At 38.9% G+C, this 18,418-nt stretch overlaps 1 non-coding gene across 1 annotated transcript; it reads left to right on the forward strand.

Annotated features, from left to right (window-relative positions):
• Positions 1-15,503: 15,503 nt before the first annotated feature.
• On the forward strand, positions 15,504-15,609 carry LOC128287146 (small nucleolar RNA R71). The gene has a single exon (XR_008277842.1). It is a non-coding gene; the product is annotated as a small nucleolar RNA R71 (small nucleolar RNA).
• The last annotated feature ends 2,809 nt before the right edge of the window (positions 15,610-18,418 follow it).

Below are 18,418 nucleotides of genomic sequence, written 5' to 3' on the forward strand. Positions count from 1 at the left end.
GTTCTTATCACAAGTTCATCATATCTCATGTCATTCTCATGAGTTCAATGTACATACTTGTGCCACTTGCACATAATAACTTACTTTCTCATATTTGATGTATTCATAAAGATTACTCATTGAACAACTTTTAGAACTACTCGTTGAACACTCGAAATACTATTGGATACATCGAAATATCATACCTAAGTGCCTTATATGTAGCCAATGCTACCTCATATCACATATCACATGTTGCTATGTAACATCCCTCACCCGTACCCAGCACTAGGATAGGGTTCGAGGTGTTACCAGACTTACACATTCACAAACACACTAAATCGGGTCACCTACTTTCACCCAAAATTAAAACTTTTCAAACACTTGCATATCATCCATTTATAGGCCTTCGAGAGCTAAAATATACATCGGGGTGGTTTGGGACAAAACTGAGAACATTCGACAAACTTTGGGCAACTTGTTAAATTTCATTACTTTAGTGAGTCAGACGCCTGTGTGGGTAGGGCCGTGTGGTCGCACACGCCCGTGTGGCTTAGGACACATCCGTGCCCTCAGCCTGTGTAACTCTATGTTTATGATGTCAGCATACATTTAGGGGCACATGGCCAAGACACACGCCCGTGTATCTAGCCTGTGCTCAACACTAACTTAAAATTTTAAGTGGAGGGGATGCATGGCCATACCACACGCCCCTAGGGGCAATCTATGTGTCACACACGCCTGTGTCTCTACCCATGTGGACCTTGTTAGGCTATTTTCTAAGCCTTTGGTCACCCTCTATCAACTAATCACACTTATAGGTTACCTTAATACATAATAAGGACAGATCATATACTTATATACATCATTGATAAACCTCGTTGCATGTAAACCTCATATCATCGGTTTTATACATGCTAGGTTATTTCTTTTGCATTAAGGATTTTCCATGCCTCATTAACAGCTTCAAGATTGGCTCATTATTGTAACTCATTACCAATTATGGGCAAGCCATTCCACGTAAACATAAACATGCATAGATTTGTAGGTCATAGCTTACTTCAAAATAAGCCAATTTCCATGGCCAAATACAAGAAGTTATGTAAACTTTTACAAGCTTTCATATGGGCAATTCAAATGACACATATCAAAAAAAGAACCAAAGCCCTATACATGCTATTGAACAAAATAAGAGTATCTATATACAAAAGCTGGATTAATTGATAGTGAGTTGATTCTCCAACCGTCTTCCAATCTTTACAAGTCCTCGAGCTCTGTGAGATAGGGAAAAGAGAGGGGTAAGCATTTACATGCTTAGTAAGCCTGAATAACTAGAAAGTAAGCTTACCATGTAATTAGCAAACAACCATATTTAGCAAATTTACCAACATGAATGAAATGGTTTCCCTATCACATGCACTCAATCAACAAGTTAGTCACAATAATAATACACCATGTAATTTGTCTTAGATGAGCTCATCATCCAATATTTTCTTTTTTATATCTCATGTTAATCCCGTTGAGTTTCTTGGAAATCTCGATGGATTATCCATTTACCGTCAAGTCATAAAAGCGATCATCTCATGTACGCACTCCAGCGAACCTCACATCTTACGATGGGATTACCAGTCCAGGCTAAATCCCCTGTATTTAAACTCATAAGGTGATGTCAGGATTACCAGTCAAGGCTAAATCCCTTATAGTGACAAACACCCTTAATGAGCTCGGATCTAAAATACCAGTCCAAAATAAATTTAGACCCTAATTGAATTACCCGTCTGAGCTAAATCAAAATGCACATATATTCTTCGGGAGGCTCGATCACTCAAGGAACACCCATTCGGGCTAGATCCTTTTTATATTTGAGATCAACGGATTAACCGTTCAGGCTAAATCCTTTCTGCAACACATGTAGGATCTCAAGTCATGTAACCCATGGCTTATCGATCAAATTCCCTTTTCAACCTCAACTGGGACATTTATCAACATGTCATTATTAAGGATGTATTTCATAGATTTTCATGCCATCATCAAATGCAATTACCATACATTCCTAGATCATGCAATTAAGCATACTTTGAGTTACTTTAAGTTATTCGAACTTACCTAGTATTCGTCTCGAAATCGTGTTTCGGTTATTCCGAAACTTTTCGTTTTCCTCAATCGACCTTCGAAATTTGTTCCTCAGCGTCTATAACAATAAAATTAAATTATTAACACCTCACATTATACCTTTTCAAGTCTAAATTTCACCCCTGGTCCAAATGACTGTTTTGCCCCTAAATTTTCATATTTTTATGATTAAGACCCTAGGCTCGTATAATGAAATGCATGCAATTTCTACCTTACCCAAGCCAAGCTGAATATTTTTCCCTCTTATGGCAGCCTACATTTTTCCATTATTTCTCATTTCTACCACACATTTTACACCTTTTGCAAAAAGTTCCTTTTAGGGGTTTTTCATGAAAATCACTTAGGAAAAGATGTTTAACACACATGCAACTTTCATATTCCTCCATAAACCATCAAAATACAAGTAACTCATGCATGGTTAAATTTTCAATCATGAACCCTAGCATGGAATATGGGTAAAAATAGAGAGAGTAAGCTACTGGGATTTCAAAAATACGAAGAACATTAAAAATAGGGCTTGGGAGCACTTACTATTGAGTTTGAAAAGCTATAAAACCCTAGCTATGAAGAACCCCAATTTTTTGGCAGCAACATGAAAGAAATGAGCTGATTTTTGGCTTATTTTTCCCATTTTATTTAATTAAAATGCCAAATGACCAAAATGCCCTTAAGCCCTTTCTTTAAAATTTCATCCATACAAGCCCATTTTTTGTCCAAAAACATAAAAATTGGGTAAATTATGCTACAAGGACCTCTAATTAATAATCTAAAGAAATTTCATACAAATTGCTTCTAGAATCCAAGTTTTGCAATTTATTCAATTTAGTCTCTAATTTCCAATTAGACACTTTACTCAAAGAATTTCTTCATGAAACTTTAACACATGCATATTCTCATATTCTAGACCTCATAATAATCATAAATAATTATTTTAATATCAGATTTGTGGTCCCAAAACCACTATTCTGACTAGGCTCTATTTTGGGATGTTACATTTTTCCCCTTTTAGGGGCTTTCATCCCCGAAAGTCTTACCAGCAAACAGGTTCGGATATTGGCTTCTCATGATTTCTTTCGGCTCCCATGTATCCTCGTCCACACCATGTTAGTGCCATAAAACCTTTATCAAAGCCATATCTTTATTTCTCAACTATTTCATCTTATGAGCCAAAATCTTGATCGGTTCCTCACTATAAGTCATGTCCGGTCGAATTTCAATCTCAGTTGGTGAAATCACATGAGAGGAGTCTGATCGATATCGTCTTAACATAGATACATGGAACACGTTGTGAATCATTTCCAATTCAGGTGGCAATGCCAAACGATAGGCTAATGGTCCAACACTTTCGGTGATCTCATACGGTCTAATAAATCGCAGACTCAGTTTGCCTTTCCGACCAAACCTAATACCTTTTTCCATGGAGATACTTTCAATAATACTCTATCTCCAACTTGGAACTTGATTTCTTTTCTTTTTAGATCAGCATATGACTTTTTCCTATCAGATGCCGCTTTTAATCAATCTCATATCACTTTAACTTTTCTTCAGTTTCCTTGATCAGATCAACTCCATGAATCTGACTTTCCTTGAGTTCTGTCCAGGACAACGGAGTTCGACACTTTTTTCCATACAAGGCCGCAAAAGGTGCCATCTTCAAACTTGTTTGAACATTGTTGTTGTAGGCAAATTCTTCCAATGGCAAGTATTTTTCCCAACTACCCTGAAATTCAAGAATGTAGCACCGCAACATATCCTCAAGAATTTGAATCATCCGCTCAGACTGACCATCGGTTTGCGGGTGAAATGCTGTACTAAAGCTGAACTTTGTACCCAAGGCTTCTTGTAACTTCTTCCAGAACCTCAAAGTGAACCTCGGATCTCTATCAGAAATAATCGATAGCGGTACCCCGTGTAATCTTACAATCTCAGAGATATACAAGTTGGCTAACTTATCAAGAGAGTAATCTGTCTTTACTGGAATAAAATGAGCTGACTTCGTTAACCTATCCACCACAACCCATATAGCATCTTTCTTTTTCGGAGTCAATGGCAATCCTATCACGAAATCCATAGTAACTCTGTCCCACTTCCATTCGGGGACCATCACAGGCTATAACAACCCTGAAGGTACTTGATGTTCAGCTTTGACTTGCTAAGATATAAAGCATTTCGATACAAATTTGGAGATGTCTCTTTTCATGTCGTTCGACCAGTATATTTTCTTCAAATCATTGTACATCTTGGTACTTCCCGGATGAATAGACAAACGACTATCATATGCTTTTTGCAAGATTTTTTGAATAAGCTCATCATATTTTGGTACACAAACCCTATCTTTCAACATCAAACATCCATAAGGACCAATCTGAAAATCTGATTTACTACCCATCTCACATTAATCTGAGCATCATAAATTTCCTGCAGAAATATTGGCCTGGCCTCTAGCTCTGCCAAAACTGAACCATCATCAAGCAATGCTAATCGAGCGTCCATGGCTCTCAGTGCAAACAAGGATTTTCTGCTTAACACACAACGACCACATTTGCCTTTCCCGGGTGATAGTCAATGATCATTTCATAATCTTTAATTAATTCTAACCATCTCCGCTGTCTTAGATTCAATTCTTTTTAAGTCATCAAATACTTCAAACTCTTATGGTCGGTAAATATACGACAAGTCTCACCATATAAATAATGCCTCCAAATTTTCAAGGCAAAAACAATGGCAACAAGCTCTAGGTCGTGCGTCGGATAGTTCTTCTCGTGTGGCTTCAATTGCCGTGTAGCATAAGCTATCACCTTGCCATCCTGCATAAGCACGTAACCCAATCCATTTAAGGATGCATCACTGTAGACCACAAACGCTTTTCCCGGTTCAGGCAATACTAAAATAGGAGCTTCAGTCAGCAATGTCTTTAACTTCTCAAAACTTTGCTGACACTTTTCTGTCCATTCGAACTTAACATCTTTCTGTAGCAACCTCATCATTGGAGTCGCTATCATGGAGAATCCTTTTACAAATCTTCGGTAGCAACCGGCTAAACCCAAAAAGCTTCTAACATGGTTACATTTTTAGGCGATTTCCAGTCAACAATAGTAGAGATCTTACTTGGATCAACTCAGATGCCTTCACCCGAAACAATAAGACCCAAAAACACAACTTCTTGGAGCCAAAACTCACTTTTGTTAAACTTAGCATACAGTTGTTTTTTCCCGTCAGTTCTGCAACACAATTCTAAGATGCTTCGCATGCTCTGTCTCATCTTTGGAATAAATCAAAACGTCGTCAATGAACACAACGACGAACTTATCCAAATATGGCTGAATGATTCTATTCATTAGGTCCATGAATATGGCCAGTGCTTTCGTTAACCTAAATGACATGACAAGGAATTCATAATGGCCATACCTCGTTCTGAAAGCTTTCTTAGGCACGTCTGATTCCTTAACTCACAACTGATAGTAGCCGGACCTCAAGTCTATCTTAGAGAACACGGTGGCTCCTCTCAACTGGTCAAACAAATCATCGATCTTTGGCAAAGGATACTTATTCTTGATTGTTACCTTATTCAGTTGGCGATAATCTATACATAGCCTCATCGAACCATCTTTTTTCTTTACAAACAATACGAGGGCACCCCAAGGTGAAAAGCTTGGCCTTGCGAAACCTTTATCCGTCAACTCTTGCAACTTTACTTTGAACTCTTTCAGCTCGGTTGGCACCATCCTGTACAGAGCAATAGAAATGGGAGCTATTCCTGGCACCAATTTTATAGCAAACTCTATCTCTCTTTCAGGAGGTAATCCGAGTAATTCTTCCGAGAACACGTCGAGATATTCACATACTATTGGCACAGACTCAATCTTCAACTCTATTTCGTTAGTTTTCAATACAAAATCAAGGAGGCTTCATACCCTTTTCTCATATATTTTTGAGCAACCATTCCTGTGATTACAACCGGCGGCGTACTCAATTCTCTTGAATCAACCCGCAAAATCTCACTATCTGGGCATTTCAATTCAATATACTTTCTACCACAGTTGACAACTACATCATGTAGGGTTAACCAATTCATACCAAGTATTACATCAAACTCATCAAATGGTAACAACATAAGGTTAGCCGGAAAGCATTGACCATGAATAATCAAAGGACAATTATTACAGACTTTATCAATCAGGACTGATTTGCCTAATGGGTTCGACACTTTGATAATAAATTTCGTAGGTTCAATGGGTATGTTCATACTAGACACCAATCTCATGCAAATGCATGAATGCATCAACCCTGGATCAATTAAGGCAACAACACATGTATTAAAAAGAGAAAAAGTACCCATAATAACGTCAGGAGTAGAGGCTTCCTCTCGAGCGCGTATTGCATACGTTCTTGCTGGGGCTCGAGCCTCTGATTTTGCAGCATCTTTAATCACAGCTCGACAGCCACTAGCACTTCTAGGAATCAAGGAGGTCTACCTCATACAATGGGAGCACTCGACTTCGGGGCTACTTCCACTCCTTTTTCATTCTTCTCTCGGCAGTCCCTGAGGAAGTGGTCAAGAGAACTGCATCTAAAACATGCACCGCTCTTCATTCGGCACTCTCCAGAGTGAAATTTGTTGCAGCTCTTACACTTTGGCTTTTGGTCAGCTATACTCCTCACACTAGTCACCATCGAGGGGGGAAGACTTCTGATTACATCGTTTGGAGCCTCTCGCTCTACCCGAATATCCTACCGATGAAGTGAAGCATTCATGCTGGCTCTTTAACTTCTTTGTGGAAAATGGAAGCGTCTTACCGCTAGACCTCTTGCCCCAAAACTCGAGCCTCTCTCTTTGCTTGCTTTCTTTCATTATTGAGCTCCTTAGCCTTCTTGGCCCGATTAGCTAATGCGATGAACTCCCGTAGTTCAATAATCCCAATCAACAACTTGATTTCCTCATTCAGACCTTCCTCGAAGCGTTTACACATTTCTAACTCAGTTTGAACCCATTCAGTTGCATACTAACTTTGCCTTACAAAGTACCTTTCATATTCTGCTACAGTCTTATTTCCTTGTTTGAGTTCCCGGAACTTCTTTCGTTTTGAGTTTAAGAACATTTGACTGATGTATATATTCTTAAACTCTACTTCGAAAAATTCCCAAGTGATGTTTTCCTTTGGCATCACTGTAGATACAGTATTCCACCAGTGGTATGCAGTATCCTTCAAGAGAGACACGACACACTTTAAGCACTCCTCAGGTGTGCACGATAATCCATCTAACACCCGAGTAGTATTCTCGAGCTAAAACTCGACTTTTTCAGCATCATCATCGATCTTCGCTCTAAATTCCTCAGCCCCATACTTTCTAAGCTTATCTACAAGGGCCTTACCAATTCTTACTGGTGCCATACCTCATGAAAAATCCTCATCAGGTTGGTTAGGGGGTGGGGGAGGTCGTGGCATGTTGGGGCAATTCCTCAAATAATCCCCAAACCATTCATCCATCATATCAAAGAAGGTTGCTCTGACCTCTTCTCGGCATTCAAACATAAGCCTTCTACTACTACTAGATACAGCTTGTTGTACAGAAGCTGGAGCATGGCTCTTGGCTCCCTCAGACTCATCTTGAGCTTGATTGGAAGACATTTACTATATTGAAAAACAATTTAAACAGTTAGGAGAGGTCACACTATCAATATTCGAATAATGGCATGTATAGCGATACTCAATATTTTCTACGGTAGTCCTAGAACAAACTAAACCATAGCCCTGATACCACTAAATGTAACACCCCTCACCCGTACCCAAAGTTGGTACAGGGTTCGAGGCGTTACCGGGCTTACACATGCACAGACATACTAAATTGGGTCACCTAATTTCACCCAAAATTAAAACTTTTCAAACACATGCATATAGTCCGTTATACAGGCCTTTGAGACCTAAAACATACATCGTAGAGGTTCAAGAAAAAATTGAAAACATTTGATAAACTTTGGACAACTTGTTAAATTTCCTTGCTTTAGTGAGTCACAAGCTCGTGTGGGTGGGGCCGTGTGGTCCACACGCCCATGTGGCTTAGGACATGCCCGTGCCCTCAGCCCATGTGATCGTGATTTTTAAGACAGGTTTTAAATATTTAAAATGAATCATTCTTGAAACTAACTATTATCACGATGTAGGCAAGTGTACCTATCGAACAGTAGTATAGTTTTAGCAAGACTAGATTGTCGTACCCGAAAGAACTAAAAGTACTAGTAATGACTGTCTTTTTATTATCTAGCCTAAGAATAAGGGGGTTTTGTTTTAACTAACTAATTATCTAAACTAAGAATTCACAAAAATAGAATTGGGGAATTACTTTTGGAAAAATGATTAAATTAAGACAATACCTAAGGAAAAATCCACCTAGACTTCACTTGTTATTCTGACTCCAAATTGGATGATTTATTCATTTAACTTATTCCGTAGAGATCCCTAAGTTATGTTATTATCCCTATTCAAGACTAATAACGTCTAATCCTTAGATTGAATAATTGAGACTTTTCTCTAATTAACACCATAGGGTTGCATTAACTCGACCTATGGATCCCCTTATTAGGTTTCACCCTAATCTGGTAAAATCTTGTCACCATATCTCTAGGCGCGCAATCAACTCTGCTTAATTATGACAAATGTACTCTTAGACAGGGTCTATTCCTCCTCTGAATAAGAGCTTATCTTGAATCAGTATCCTAGGATATCAAAACAAGAATTAAGAACACATAATTAAGAACAAGTTAAAAATTTATCATACAATTTAGAAAATAATAATAAGATTCATCTTAGGTTGCATTCCCCTTAGGTATTTAGGGGATTTAGTTCATAACTAAAATGGAAAACATCTCAGAAGAATAATGAATACAAAACATAAAGAAAACCCAAAACTCCTGAAGGGAAATTGAGGGGAGATCTTCAGTCTTGATGGTGAATTCGGCTTCTAAGATGGATCAATCGGCTTTCCTTGAGCAGTTTCTTGCCTCCTTCTCTCTGTGTGTCCTCTCCTCTTTCCTTTAGGGTGTATTTATAGGCTTTAGAATGCCTAGAAGCCCTCAAAATTGGCTATTTTTGAATTAGACTCAACTTGGGCTCAACAGGGACATGCCCGTGTGCGATTACTTCAGGCCATGCTCGAGCCTGTTAAATAGGCACGGCCATGTGGTCCACCCGTGTGAGCCGTGCTTCAATTCTTCCAAATTGACACAGCCGTGTAGTCTGCCCGTGTGAGGAAGTCCAGGCCGTATTGATTTTGTACTTTGGCCCATTTTCTCTGTTTTTGGCCAGTTTCACGTTCCTTTCGCTCTCCTATGCTCTCCTAAGTATAAAACATGAAATTAAGGCATAAGGAGCATCGAATTCACCAATTCTAAGGGAAAATCATCCATAAAATGTGTTAAGCATGGGGTAAAAATATGTATAAATTATGGTTTATCAAATACCCCCAAACTTAAGCATTTGCTTGTCCTCAAGCAAAATTTTCAACTCATAATCAAAATAAATTCTGCTCAACTTATAATCTCTATCGAAAATATCTCGAAATAATCCACAGGTAATCATACATTGAGAGTTCAACTAAAAGAACATCAAAGTTTCAAACATTCCAAGCTGAGCATTTTATCATGAAAACATAGGTATTTCCCCTTATCTAGGTGGTTACCCTTGATTTGAAATCCCACAGAGTTTAACATCCTTACTAAAGATTCACTCGAATCACTCGAGGTGTTTAAGGACAATGAATGAAGCACTCAACAGTCAATAATGAAAAATTATTACCATAGGCTTGCTTGAAAATCAAATCTCCACCACTATAAATTTAGATGATACATCAATCAAAAGGTTTTTAGAGAGTTGTAACGAGGCTTGGTTAGGGGGTGTGGTCTCAAGCTGAAAGAAAAAATTAGAATCGAGATTGAATTGAAAAGTTGCCTAACTAGAAAAATAGCTAGTCATCAATTGTGTACAACAGAGCTTTTCTCAGAATATGGAATTTAACTTCTTTAGCTCAAAAGATTGCTACTACTAATATGTATACACATTTTTTAAAGAACAAGTTAACTTACAAAATAGAATAAAACATAGTTAAGCAACTATTTCAATTCAAATCTTGACAAAAATGGGGATCAAATTAATTTAGGGGATTTCAACAATAATGGGTTAAGGGTTAATATTAAGGGTAATACAAGAAATGGCTTGTTAGGCTCAAGAGGGTTCACTAGGGGTTAATCGTGGAGGTAGGATTTTCATGGCATGAGTGGGTTAATCCTAAGTTCCTTAATCATTTTGACATATCAAATCAAATGGTGTGGTTTTGACATGCATAATCAAGCAAGTTCTAGAATAACAGCTCAATACTGACGCACTCAAAGCAATAATAAAAGTGAGCATGAAATAATTAATAGATGCTCAAAAGGCTCAAAAATCTCACAAGAATTATGGCTTTTTGATGTTTAAAACTTATGAATTCCAACTCAAAGTAATACCTAAACTTTAGGGAAACAACTTAAAATTTGAAATTCTATAAAAAAATCAACTTATCATGCTTGATTCCCTAATGTCTTAAAGTTTAAACAATCAATGCATAAATGCCTATGTTTTAATTCGAGATATATCAATCAAAATCATAAAGCAATCAAAATTTATCCTAAATATGATATGAGAGCTTTTCAAGAGAACAAGGCAGTCTTTTAGGGATTTTTCTGATAATGAAATGAATACGCCCCACACTTAAGATATGCATTGCCCTCAATGTACAAAGATAGATATATAGAAAAGAATGTCAAAATAAGATAGGGAGAGAAGTGAAACTTCCTGAGTGAGGAATGAATTTTCTTAAATTGGAGTTTCAGAGAATAATTGGCGTGAGGGTAGAGGAGGATACTCCGGCGGTGGTAGAGGTTCATTAGTCCTTAAGTCCTATGCCAAAAGAATATTATATCTGAAATTGGTTATGGTCATGGTCGAGCAGGACATGGCAGTTGTGGATAACCTTTCCTAGTTGAGTTTCGAGTCCTTGAGTAATAGTGAGCTGTGGAGCTTTTTATAACTGTGATAGCATCAGGAACTCTTTTAGAAAGTATATAAGGAAGAATGATTACTTGGTAGGAAATTGTCGGAATTCAAAATTGTTAAATAAAAATTATAAATCCTAATAAAAATAAGATGAAAGAAAAATAAAAAGTAGTCTTAAAATAAAATAAAAGTAAAAACATAAAATAATAAATAAAAGTTTTTAAACATCTTCATCTTTAGATGGTTCACGAAGTGGGGGTGGCGATGAGATGTCGAGGTGCTGACAGATCTGCTATAAAGTAGCATCAATGTTGTCAAATTGTTGAAAACACTACTTCCGAATCGAGTGAGACACTCAAAAATGTCAGCATATGAAGCCGCCGCAGGAATTGGACGAGAGGGTGGTGGTGGCTGAGACGGTGGGTTATCGTGCTATGGGGGGACATCATTAGTAATATCCTTAGAAGCCTCCTCCTCGGTAGATTGGGCGAGACGATATTGAGGAGGGTAGGTTCCTCGGCACTTTTCGATCATCCTCATGCTAAGTATGCTTGAGATGCCTTGTGGAGACATTTGACCAATGAGGGTCAAGGATGATTTTTGGGCCGCGGTGCTGAGGAGCCCGAAGTGTCGAGCCAACTGAGTAACATAGGGGCCAATGGAGATGACCCCTACCTATGCCGCTCCATCTGGTGCTGGATGGCGAGGGCAATGACATAAGCAAGGTCGATGATGTGCCCGTGCGACATACACCATAGAAAGTAGGCATCGTGAGTATTGATGATGTTAGTGCTCTCTCGCCTTCCTATTATCGTGTGAGCCAAAATGGCGTGTAGGTACCTCAGAGATGAAGGGAGAGTCGATGCCTTGGAGCGACTAGGATTATAGGTGGCCACACCTGGTACTAATGCGTCCCAGCATTGTGAAGGAGAACGATGGATGTGGCGGTGGAGAGCATGTAAGTCATTCTCCTCCTTGAACTCCTCCATATATAAACCCAGTGAAGTACCCAATTTTGAGACGCTTAGCTGGCAGACTAATCCGCCTGGGCAAAATTGGAATGTGCTGGGATCATCATAGTTCGTTATCACGGTCTGAAGATGAAATGTTGAGCATAATTCCATCGTGAGCTCAAGATACGTCGGCTCGATGATCCTAAAGAAAAGCTCCCAAGGGTCAGTGGTTAGGAGGGCCAACATCACATTAGCCAACTGAACTTGTTCTACTGTAGCCCAGTAGATGTAGTGGCCCGCAATTAAAGGTTGGGCCCGAAGTATTTGGAAAAGTTCTTCGTAGGGCCCGATGGGGAATTGTAGGAAAGGGTGGCGAATCTTCGTGGTAGGACTCGAGGAAGATGACGCTCCCTTCCTTTTCTTTGAAGCAGGGACAGCGACCTCTTTACCACATGAAGATGACATGGTACACTAAAGGAGAGAGATTGGATGTCGAAAATAGAGTTGGAAGCGGTGCACGAGCGTGGTAGGGAGGGCGTGCGAACTTGTAGCGGCTAGGGTTAGGGTTTTTTGGGTGAAGAAGACAATGAATAGTACGGCCTATTTATAGATTTTGGGGCACATGGCCAGAGAACATGCCTGTGTTCCCCAATATCAGCCCGTGTGATTCGCGAATTTTGAATTTGAGCGCATCTGACAACTGTTCCACACCTGTGTCCCTTGGGCGTGTGGGTGTACACGACCATATCACATGATCGTGCTGGACTTCGCTCGCTTCTCCCCCGCCCATGTATGTAGGCCCACGCCCGTGGTAATTTAATAGGTTTGGCCATAGGTGCTAGACACGGGCATGTTGCACACCCGTGTTAATTTGACACGACCAGAGAACACGCCCGTGTTCCCTAATTTCAGCCCGTGTGATTTGCAAATTTTGAATTTAGGCGCGTTTGACAATTGTTCCATGCCCGTGTCCCTTGGTCGTGTGGGTGCACACGACCGTGTTGTACGACCGTGCCTGACTTCGTTCGCTTCTCCCCCAACCGTGTATGTAAGCCCATGCTCGTGGTAATTTAACAGGTTTGACCACGGGTGCTAGACACGGGCGTGTCGCATGCCCGTGTTAATTTGATAGGTTTGGCCACGAGTTCAAGGCGCGGGCATGTCGCACGCCCCTGTTGTTTTGGTAGGTTCGCCCACGACCATGTCGCACTGCCGTGGCAATTTATCATAGCCCGTTTTGGGGAAATCTTTGCCCTATTTTCACACAGCCCTAAGCACGCCCGTGTGCTTGGCTATGTCTATATGGTAAACCTGTATTCAAGAGCTCCGTTAGTAAGTTAGGTGTCAAACACTAAAATTGAAAGAAGTTAATACAGTTAGTGCTCGGGTTGCCTCCCGAGAAGCGCTTATTTATATTCTAAGCTCGACTTACCTCTCCATTGAATGGTTATGGTGGTTCAAGGAGTTTATACTCCTCATTCCTGCTATCATTCTCATCAAAATAAGGTTTTAGACGGGTGTTGTTTACTTTAGAAGTGCCGAACTTGGGATGAGTTACCTCGACTATACCGAATGGGAAAATGCTAAGTACCGTAAGAGGGATTTCTTCATTCGGTTTGGTAGTGAAAATGTGAGGATTTGCGGCATCTAATAATACTTTATCTCCAACCTTAAGGTGATTTGGTAAGGTATTGAGCTCGTTCTAACGTAGTTTTGGTTTATCGTGTGTTCTTGGTTTATGCGTCCGCCATTCATCTAGCTCCTCGATTTGTAGTCTTCGTTCTTCATGAATAGGTCCTTTATTATTGCTTGAAAATGGCTCATGTACTTCCTCCAGACTCATTTCCTGCAAAGCAGGTTACACCATATTGTCAGTTTTAGTAGAATGGCTTAGACGATCACCTTCAATTTTTGATGTGTTGCCAGAATTGTGCGCTTAAAGGGTGATGGTTTTGTCTCCCACAAGAAGTGTGAGCTCACCTGTGCCAACATCAATAATAGTTTTTACAGTTTCTGAAAAGGGCCTTCTTAAAATCAAAGGAGTGTTGCTATCCTCCTCTATGTCTAGAATAATGAAGTCAATGGGAAATATAAATTTATCAATTTTAACTAGCACATCTTCAATAATACCCCTAGGAAATATTATAGTTTTATCTGCTAATTGAATGCTCATCCTAGTCTATTTGGGTTTCCTAAGACCAAGTTGTTTAAACATTTTGTAAGGCATGACGTTAATACTAGCCCCTAAATCATCTAATGCATTATTAACATCTAAACTACCAATTAAGCAAGGAATTGTAAAACTCCCTAGATCTTTTAATTTGCTGGGTAGCTTAATCTGCAGAATAGTTGAGCAAACTACGTTTAGCTCCACATTCGACGCCTCATCCAACTTCCGCTTATTTGCTAAAAGCTCCTTTAAAAATTTCATTACATTTGGCATCTGTGATAGAGCTTCAATAAACGGTAAGTTAATATGTAATTTTTTTAAGAGTTTAAGTTCATCTGAGCGGTCTTTCCTTGTCGCGTTGGGGTATGGCACACGAGGTTTATATTCGACATTCACTGATTTGTTTTTATTATGACCTACCTCACCTTGACCTCTGCTCACCACAGTTTTTTGCCTCAGTTCTGGCTCAGGCTCAACGAATCCTTCTTCATCTTGAACATTAACCGCATTGAGCTGTTCCCTAGGGTTGGGTTCAGTATTACTTGCAAAGCTACCTTGTGGTAATTCAGAGATTAGTTTGGAAAGCTGTCCTATCTGAGTTTCGAGCCCTTGGATCAACACTTGTTGATTTTTAAGTGCTGCCTCGATGTTCTGGAAACAGGTTTCTGACACCGAGATAAATTTAGATAGCATCTCTTCGAGGTTCTGTTTCTTTTCCTATTGATAGGGTGGTTGTTCAAACCTGGAGGATGTTGTAGTCTTTGATTTCCTTGACCGCCCCACGAGAAATTGGGATGGTTTCTCCAACCTGCATTATAAGTATTGCTATATAGGTTATTTTGGGGCCTAGAGTTATTGTTACCCATATATTGGACTTGTTCCTCCTCGATGCTAGGGTTGAAGGGTTGATATTCTGTGCATGCTCCTCATCCATTCGAATCGCACCTCATTACTGGATGTACCTGAGTAGAACCAAGTAAACCATCAATCTTTTTATTTAGAAGTTCTACCTGGTTTAACAGCATAGTAACCGAATCGATGTTATAAACGCTTGCTGTTTTAGTTGGCTTTGTCCTCATGACTTTCCATTGATATTTATTCAGTGACATCTCCTCTATAAACTAATAAGAATTTTTAGGTGTTCTATTATTGATGGTTCTGCCAGCAGCTGCGTTAACCATTTGTTGAGTCGAAGGATTCAGGCCATTATGGAATGTTTGAACCTTTAGCCAAAGCGGTAACCCATGGTGAGGGCACCTTCTCAGTAAGTCCTTGTATCTTTCCCATACATCGTAAAGAGATTCTAAGTCCTTCTACACAAACGAAGAGATATCATTACGTAATTGGCCATTTTAGCCGGTAGAAAATATTTTAATAGAAATTTTTTGGTCATTTGTTCCCAAGTAGTGATTGACCCTTATGGTAACGAGTTCAACAACTGTTTAGCTTTATTCCTTAACGAAAAGGGAAACAACCGAAGACGTATGGCATCATCAGAAACGCCTTTGATTTTAAATGTATCGCAAAGTTTCAGCAAGTTTGCCAAGTGAGCGTTGGGACCTTCGTCCTGCACACCATCAAACTAAACAAATTGTTGTATCATTTGAATTGTGTTAGGTTTTAGTTCAAAAGTATTTGCTGCTACAGCAGGTCTAACTATACTTGACTCAGTTCCTATTAAAGTAGGTTTAGCATAATCATACATAGTACGAGGAGTAGGATTTTGATTTGCTGGTTCAACGGGTATCGCAGGAGGTAGCTGATTGTCTTATTTTTCAGCCATCTCTTCAGTTGGGGTTTGAGTATTGTCCTCTTGTTCGTTCTCTGTGTATCTTAAGCTTCGCCTTATTTCTCTTCGGTTTCTACGAATTGTGCGATCGATCTTTGTCAAAAATTAGTGGTCTTGACGGGTTTCTTCTAGTCATAAACTATAAAAACCTGCCAAGATAAAGAAAAAGTAAATTAATAAATAATAATAAAAATAAAATAGAATTAACTTGCAAAAAAAATAAATGGCTAAAGTAATAAAAATTAAGCGTTCCTAATATCTTAGTTCCCCGGAAACGTCGCCAAAAACTTGATCGTGATTTTCGTGACAGGTTTTAAATATTTATAATGAATCGTTCCTGAAACTAACTATTATCACGATGCAGGCAAGTGTACCTATCGAACAGTAGTATAGTTTTAGCAAGACCGGATTGTCGAACCCAAAGGAACTAAAAGTACTAGTAATGACTATCTTTTTATTATCTAGCCTAAGAATAAGGGGGTTTTGTTTTAAGTAACTAATTATCTAAACTAAGAATTCATAGAAAATAGAATTAGGGAATTACTTTTGGAAAAACGATTAAATTAAGACAATACCTAAGGAAAAATCCACCTAGACTTCACTTGTTATTCTGACTCTGAATCGGACGATTTATTCATTTAACTTGTTCCATAGAGATCCCTAAGTTATGTTATTATCCCTATTCAAGACTAATAACATCTAATTCCTAGATTGAATAATTGAGACTTTTCTCTAATTAACACCCTAAGGTTACATTAACTCGATCTATGGCTCCCTTTATTAGGTTTTACCCTAATCTGGTACAATCTTGTCACCCTATCTCTAGACACGCAATCAACTCCACTTAATTATGACAAATGTACTCTTAGTCAGGGTCTATTCCTCCTCTAAATAAGAGCTTACCTTGAATCAGTATCTTGGGATATCAAAACAAGAATTAAAAACACATAATTAAGAACAAGTTAAATATTTATCATACAATTCAGAAAATAATAACAAGATTCGTCTTAGGTTCCATTCCCCTTAAGTATTTATGGGATTTAGTTCATAACTAAAAAGGAAAACATCTCAGAAGAATAATGAATAAAAAACATAAAGAAAACCCAAAACTCCTGAAGGGAAATTGAGGGGAGATCTTCAGTCTTGATGGTGAATCCGACTTCTGAGATGGATCAATCGACTTCCCTCGAGCAGTTCCTTGCCTCCTTCTCTCTGTGTGTCCTCTCCTCTTCCTTTAGGGTGTATTTATAGGCTTTAAAATGCCTAAACGCCCTCAAAATTAGCCTTTTCTGAATTGGACTCAACTTAGGCTCGACAGGGACACGCCCGTGTGCAATCGTGCTTCGATTCTGCCAAATTGACATTGCCTTGTGGTCTGCCCTTGTGAGGAAGTCCAGGCCATGTTGATTTCGTACTTTAGCCTATTTTCTATATTTTTGGCCCATTTCTAGTTCCTTTTGCTCTCATATGCTCTCCTAAGTATAAAACATGAAATAAAGGCATTAGGAGCATCGAATTCACCAATTCTAAGGGAAAATCATCCATGAAATGTGTTAAGCATGGGGTAAAAATATGTATAAATTATGGTTTATCACCGTGTAACTCTCTGTTTATGATTTCAGCATACATTTAGGGGCACATGGCCAAGACACACGCCTATGTATCTAGCCCGTGCTCAACACTGACTTAAAATTTTAGGTGTAGGGACGCACGACCATACCACACGCCCTTGGGGGCAATCCGTGTGTCACACACGGCATAGACATATGCCTATGTGCCTACCCGTGTGGACCTTGTTAGGTTGTTTTCTAAGCCTTTGGTCACCTTCTATTAACCAATCACACTTATAGGTTACCTTAATACATAATAAGGCCAGATTATGTACTTACATACATCTTTGATAAACCTCATTCCTAGTAAACCTCATATCATTGGTTTTATACATTCTAGGTTATTTCCTTTGTATTAAGGATTTTCCATGCCTCATTAACACCTTTAAGATTGGCTCATTATTGTAACTCATTGCCAATTATGACAAGCCATTCCATGTAAACATAAACATGCATAGATTTGTAGGTCATAGCCTACTTCAGAACAATCCAATTTCCATAGCCAAACACAAGAGGATATGTAAACTTTTACAAGCTTTCATATGGGCAATTCAAATGAAACATATCATAAAATGAACCAAAGCCCTATACATGCCATTGAACAAAATAAGAGTATCTATATACCAAAGTTGGACTAATTGATAGTGTGTTGATTCTCCAACCGTCTTCCAATCTTTACGAGTCCCCAAGCTCTGTAAGACAGGGAAAAAAGAGGGGTAAGCATTTACATGCTTAGTAAGCCCAAATAAGTGGAA

The sequence above is a fragment of the Gossypium arboreum genome, chromosome 13, assembly GCF_025698485.1.
Source record: "Gossypium arboreum isolate Shixiya-1 chromosome 13, ASM2569848v2, whole genome shotgun sequence".
NCBI classification, from domain to species: Eukaryota; Viridiplantae; Streptophyta; class Magnoliopsida; order Malvales; family Malvaceae; genus Gossypium; species Gossypium arboreum.